This window comes from Diceros bicornis, chromosome 30 (assembly GCF_020826845.1).
Source record: "Diceros bicornis minor isolate mBicDic1 chromosome 30, mDicBic1.mat.cur, whole genome shotgun sequence".
NCBI lineage: Eukaryota > Metazoa > Chordata > Mammalia > Perissodactyla > Rhinocerotidae > Diceros > Diceros bicornis.
The window spans coordinates 9892586-9898712 of NC_080769.1; the positions used below are offsets into that span (position 1 = coordinate 9892586).

The 6127-nt window shown below is 41.6% G+C and overlaps 1 pseudogene; it reads left to right on the top strand.

The window, feature by feature from the left end:
• The first annotated feature begins 4774 nt into the window (after positions 1-4774).
• On the top strand, positions 4775-5712 carry LOC131394422 (olfactory receptor 7D4-like; annotated as a pseudogene).
• The last annotated feature ends 415 nt before the right edge of the window (positions 5713-6127 follow it).

Consider the following 6127-nt stretch of genomic DNA (forward strand, 5'->3'; position numbering starts at 1 on the left):
AGACCTGAAGCAGAAACTCCCCAAGAGACTCACTGGGAGTGATGTTAGCTGAGGCCACTTCTACTTTCAACTTTTGATTTCTGGACCGATGAATGCTATAAACTGGAGATATAACACATTATAATTGTCATTGTTTTGGAGTGTACACTGCATCCTGTGAATTATGTAGCCATAATGTCCTGTGTATTCAAATGCCTGCACTAAATATCCTTCTCTTTGAAATTAATTGTTTCCAAACCTTCTATTAATTTTTTTAAACTAACTATACTCCTTTAAGGCTACGTTTTAACTCTGTCCTCCCTTTCTCTTACAAATTTTATAAGTGATTTATATTTGCCATCTATGTTTCCTCGATACTCACTCTTCAACCCACTCTACCTGGATTATTTCTAACCCGACCCTCTATTTAGACATCATAAATGGAGTCCTCCCTAGTATCAACAAAGGGCTCCGTCATGCCAGCAAATGTCAAGGGATATTTTCCATCCTCCTTTGGTTAGTCCTTTCAACAAACCCAAAACTGTTAACCACTTTACTTTTCTTCAGAAAGGACCTCTTTGCCTCCACGATGTTGTGGACACCAAGTGATCTATGGAATCACGGTAGATTCTTCAAGGGAAGAACATCACGGACAGTTGGTTCCTGGGTTTGGTTCTTGTAGAAATTAAACTTTCCTTAGGGGACACCTTGTCACTTTTAAGTCAAACCCAAGAAAGAAGAATTTCTTCTTGGAAAAAATACCTTCTCCTTCCACCACTGTTGCCTACCCAGACACAACACTGGCTGAAAATTTTCCATTTTCTTATCTTTGTACCCCAAAGGAGCTGAATTGTTTGAAAAGAAGAAAGTCAATAGAGCAATTTATTTAATGAGAAGCTCTGAGAATTCAACCTTGGAGATGATAACATGTTCCTGTTGCCCTTTTCCTATAATTCTCTGATTCCTGCCTCAGTGAAAACCCAAATGGGCTTCCCAGGGGCAGACCTCAGAGAACAGAAAGCCTCAGTGATAACCATCAGAGAGAGTCATAGTGTCCCACTGAAGGCTGGTGGAGTAAGAAGGAAAAGAGGAGAGAAAGTGGGCACTACGCTTTCCCTCAGGAGTAATGAGGCTGGGACAGTCCCATGTTTATTTAGTCTACCATGGTAAAGTGTCTGTACTTTGAAGGTACTTTAGTTTATACTGAAACCAGTCTTTTCCAACTCTTGTTCTGTTTCCTTTTCTCTCTTTTTGGAATCTAGAGCCTCTCTCCAATTAGAGTTATTTTCTGGAGAGTCTCCATGTCTTCTCTCCTCTTTCCCAGAATTGTAGGCTCCTGTTGGATTTCCTGTGTCCAATCATTTATTCACTAAGTAATCCCTGGAGATCTATTATGCACAAGGTATTGTCATTTATTTTTTTGCTCATGTGATTGGATTTTCCTATTATATTCTCTAACTATTTTTGCAGCAGATTTGACTCACTGATAGCACTTAATAATTCTGTATTGTTATTGTTATTTAACTTTAGTGTTCACAATATCATCTACAAATGATTTAATTATTTCTGACGTTCAGTACTCAGGCTAATTTCCTTTTCTCATCTTACCAATCTCTTTAAATGTTCAGGAAAACATTGAATGGTGGAAGTTGGAGTAGACTGCTTTGGTCTGTTCATGAATTTAACACAAATATTTTAGTCTTTTTATGTAGAATATTCTGTTGGCTACAGTTTTTTTTTTAATGATTTTTTTTTGGTGAGGAAGATCAGCCCTGTGCTAACATCTGCCAATACTCCTCTTTTTTTTTTTTTTTTTTTTGCTGAGGAAGACTAGCCCTGGGCTAACATCCATGCCCATCTTCCTCCACTTTATACGGGACACTGCCACAGCATGGCTTGCCAAGAAGTGTGTGGGTGCACGCCCGGGATCCGACCCGACGGACCCCGGGCCACTGCAGCGGAGCACGTGCACTTAACTGCTTGCGCCACCGGGCCGGCCCCTACAGTTTTAAAACAACTATTCCTCATTGGGTAAGAAATTGTCCTTAGTTTCCTCACGTAGCAAGAGGCTCTATTCTGGCTAAACACAGTAACTACTGTTACATTTTCTCAAATGTATTTGCTATTGTGATTATGGTTACGATTGCTCTTCATTAACCTATTTTTGTGCTGAATATGTTGGCAAAAATCCCGGTATTAAATTAGCTTCCCGTTCCTAGAATAGGTATTACTTATTCATGATGTATTGTTCTCTTAAAATTGATATGAATGCAATTGATTTAACTTTATCATTACATTTTGTGCCTATATTCAAGCATATGTGAGTTTGAAGATTTCTTTTTTGTGTCATAGTGGAGGTGTTGCCTCTCAATCTTTATTACACATGTAACATTTGTATGTGTTGAGTACCTACTATGGGCCAGACACCGTTTATGTTGGAAAGGCAGCAAAAACAGTCACATCTTCTGACTCAAAAATAAACATAAAATTATCAATGTGAGATGCACATCAAGGAATAGTGCAGGATGCTAGACTTGTGGGCCTCACCCACTCTGTCCTCCTGACCCTCACTCTCTGTTCTCTATCTCACTGGACTCTCAAATCCCTTCCATTTCCAAGCTCACTGACCCACAGGGCAACTGTGAATTCTCTTCTCTCAGCCCCAAATGCGTGCCCTTTCCTTATTTCCCCTGGTTAACAATTACCTATCCTCCCTCTCATAGCTCAAATATTCAAATTTCAGGGAAAACTTTTCCACCCACCTCCCCAGACTAAATTGGTCTTCAATGATTTTTTCTCCCTTTGATTAATTGGAATTCTCTAAGCATTAATAACACTGACTTATTTGCTATCGTGGAGAATGTAAACTTTTATTATCAAATTTTAAATATGCTTTTCATTTTTACGATAATTTGATTTAAGAAGCTTTGAATATTTTTTATCAACTCAATCATATTTTTTTGCAATTAATTCCACTGATTTTTAATAAAACACATTCCCACTCTGAGCATGTACATGTGAGCACACACTCTCACACATGCTTTGTATTTTATTTTAATTGTTTTGTGATTTTGTTTCTCTTTTTTTTTTTATTTTTGGTGAGGAAGGTCAGCCCTGCGCTAATGTCCATGCCAATCATCTTTTTTTTTTTTTTGCTGAGGAAGACTGGCCCTGAGCTAACACCTATGCCCATCTTCTTCCACTTTATGTGGGACGCCGCCGTGGCATGGCCTGGCAAGCTGTGTGTTGGTGTGCGCCCGGGATCCGAACCCGGGCTGCCAGCAGTGGAGCGCATGCACTTAACCGCTACACCATGGGGCCAGCCTATTTCTCTTCTCATCTATGAAGTCTACATGCTTTTCCTTCTTCTTGGAAGAATCCATTGGGAAGATGGTGTCTGAAAGAGGGAGTCATAGAGACCTTCATTAATTAGAAGTGCTGCTGGTGGTGAAAAGAGATAGGAGGACTGTTGTGTTTCTAATGATCAGAATTCCACCTTTGATGACTGCCCAAATTTAAGGGAAATATTAGCCATGCAAGAAAGATTTATTGAGACATTAAGAACAGCAGCTCACATTTATCAAGTGTCCACTGTATGTCACAGGAATTACACTAGTTACATGCATCACCTCGTTTAGTTCTCTCATCAGTCTCACAATGTAGGGCATATTTACTACTCCCATTATAGAGGTGAGGTATCTGCAGCTAAGAGAGATTAAAGAACTTTCTCAAGGTCACACGGATGTAAGTTGGTAGATCAAAATTCAATTATAGGAAGTATGACTCAAGATTCCATTTTCCAAATCACATCTCCATACTGTACTTTGGGAGAGTTACATGTCAAAAATAATTGTCATAAAAGGAACATATTAATAATGATCATAACAGCTATCAGTTATTGAGATCCTACTGTGAAGAAAGAGATTTCCAAACCTCACAAAGAAGTTAATAGCAGTAACCACATTTTTAGAAGGAAAAAAATAAGACACATGAATGTTGACTGTGAAATCGATAAGAAGTATCAGACCACAGAATTAACATTGTATGAGTCAAAACCTCATGTCTTAATCACTATTATAAAGTTACTACAGGGCCGCCCCCGTGGCTTAGCAGTTAAGTGCGCGCGCTCCGCTGCTGGCGGCCCGGGTTCGGATCCCCAGCGCGCACCGATGCACCACGTCTCCGGCCATGCTGAGGCCACATCCCACATACAGCAACTAGAAGGATGTGCAACTATAACATACAACTATCTACTAGGGCTTTGGGGAAAAAAAAAAAGGAGGAGGATTGGCAATAGATGTTAGCTCAGAGCCAGTCTTCCTCAGCAAAAAGAGGAGGATTAGCATGGATGTTTGCTCAGGGCTGATCTTCCTCACACACACACACACAAAATTTACTACAATGAAAGAAGTATGGAGATTATCAAAGAAAATGCTTTACCTTTCTCAATAGTTTGGAAGAGTCATATCGAGGAAGAAAGTGGTTCCTGTCCATAGATTTGAATAGGAGATTTTGAACCAGTGAGTAGGAGAAAACCGAGTAAGCAAGAGAGAGAGAGAGAGAGAGAGATTTCTGCTAAATTATAGAAAGTTTAAATGATTACACACATTTAAAATGAAAATGGGCTACCACATGGCTGAGTAAATCATTGGAATTGGAATTGTCATTGGAAGGTCTATTAATGGCAGAAGGATGTCCATGCAGAGGTGGAATCGAGGGGCTGAATAGCTCAGTGTCACGTGGATGTTCATTGAACATTGCTTTTGCCTCCTTCTCCAGTATACACGCCAGCTACATGGAATCAGGTAACCACACAGGAGTATCACAATTCCTCCTGCTGAGTTCCTCAGAGGATCCTGAACTGCAGCCCCTGCTCTTTGGAGTGTTCCTGTCCATGTACCTGGTCACTGTGCTTGGGAACCTGCTCATCATTCTGGCTGTCAGCTCTGACTCCACCTCCACACTCCCATGTATGTCTTCCTCTCCAACCTGTCATTCATAGACATCTGTTTCATCTCCACCACCATCCCGAAGATGCTAGTGAACATCCAGACACGCAGCAAAGACATCTCCTACATAGGCTGTCTCACTCAGGTGTGTTTCTTTATGATTTTTTCTGGAATAGACAATTGCCTCCCAACTGTGAAGCCCTATGACCAGTTTGTGGCCATCTGCCACTCCCTGCACTACAATGTCATCATGAAGCCATGGCTCTGTGGTCTCCTGATTCTGATGTCTTGGGTCATTATTTTCTGTATCTCCCTGTTTCATATTCTGCTGATGATGAGGCTGACCTTCTGTATAGGCACTGAAATCCCACATTTCTTCTGTGAACTGGCTCAGGTTCCCAAATTGGCCCACTCTGACATTCACATCAATAACTTCTCGTTGTATGTGGCCACTGCCCTGCTGGGTGTGTTTTCCCTCACTGGGATCCTCTTTTCTTACTCTCAAATTGTCTCCACCCTAATGAGGATGTCCTCTGAAGGAGGAAAATGGAAAGCATTTTCCACCTGTGGATCTCACCTCTCTGCAGTCTCCTTGTACTATGGGACAGGGCTCGGGGTCTACCTCAGTTCTACTGTGACCCATTCTTCCCAGAGAAGCTCGATCACCTCAGTGATGTACACCGTGGTCACCTCCATGCTGAACTCCTTCATCTACAGCCTGAGGAATAAGGATGTGAATGGGGCCCTGGGAAAGCTTCTGAGCCAAGCAGCCTCTTGTCTGTGATGGGTCACTGGCCTCAGAACTAAGTAAACATTGTGGACCCCGAAGGTAAATGTTGCCAATTTATTTATTTTTTGTGAGGAAAATCAGCCCTGAGCTAACATCCAATGCCAATCCTCCTCTTTTTTGCTGAGGAAGATTGGCCCTGGGCTAACGTCTGTGCCCATCTTCCTCTACTTTATATGGGATGCTGTCGCAGCATGGCTTGACAAGCGGTGCATCGGTGCACACCTGGGATCTGAAACTGCGAACCCCGGGCTGCCGCAGCGGAGTGCACACACTTAACCACTGAGCCATGAGGCCAGCCCTAATGTTGCCAATTTAAATCTCCTGGTTCTTTTTCTCCCCTAAAACACATGCTTGATTTCTTCAGTTCTCAAGACACCCATGACTTCACTTTTATTTGTTTTTGATTAGT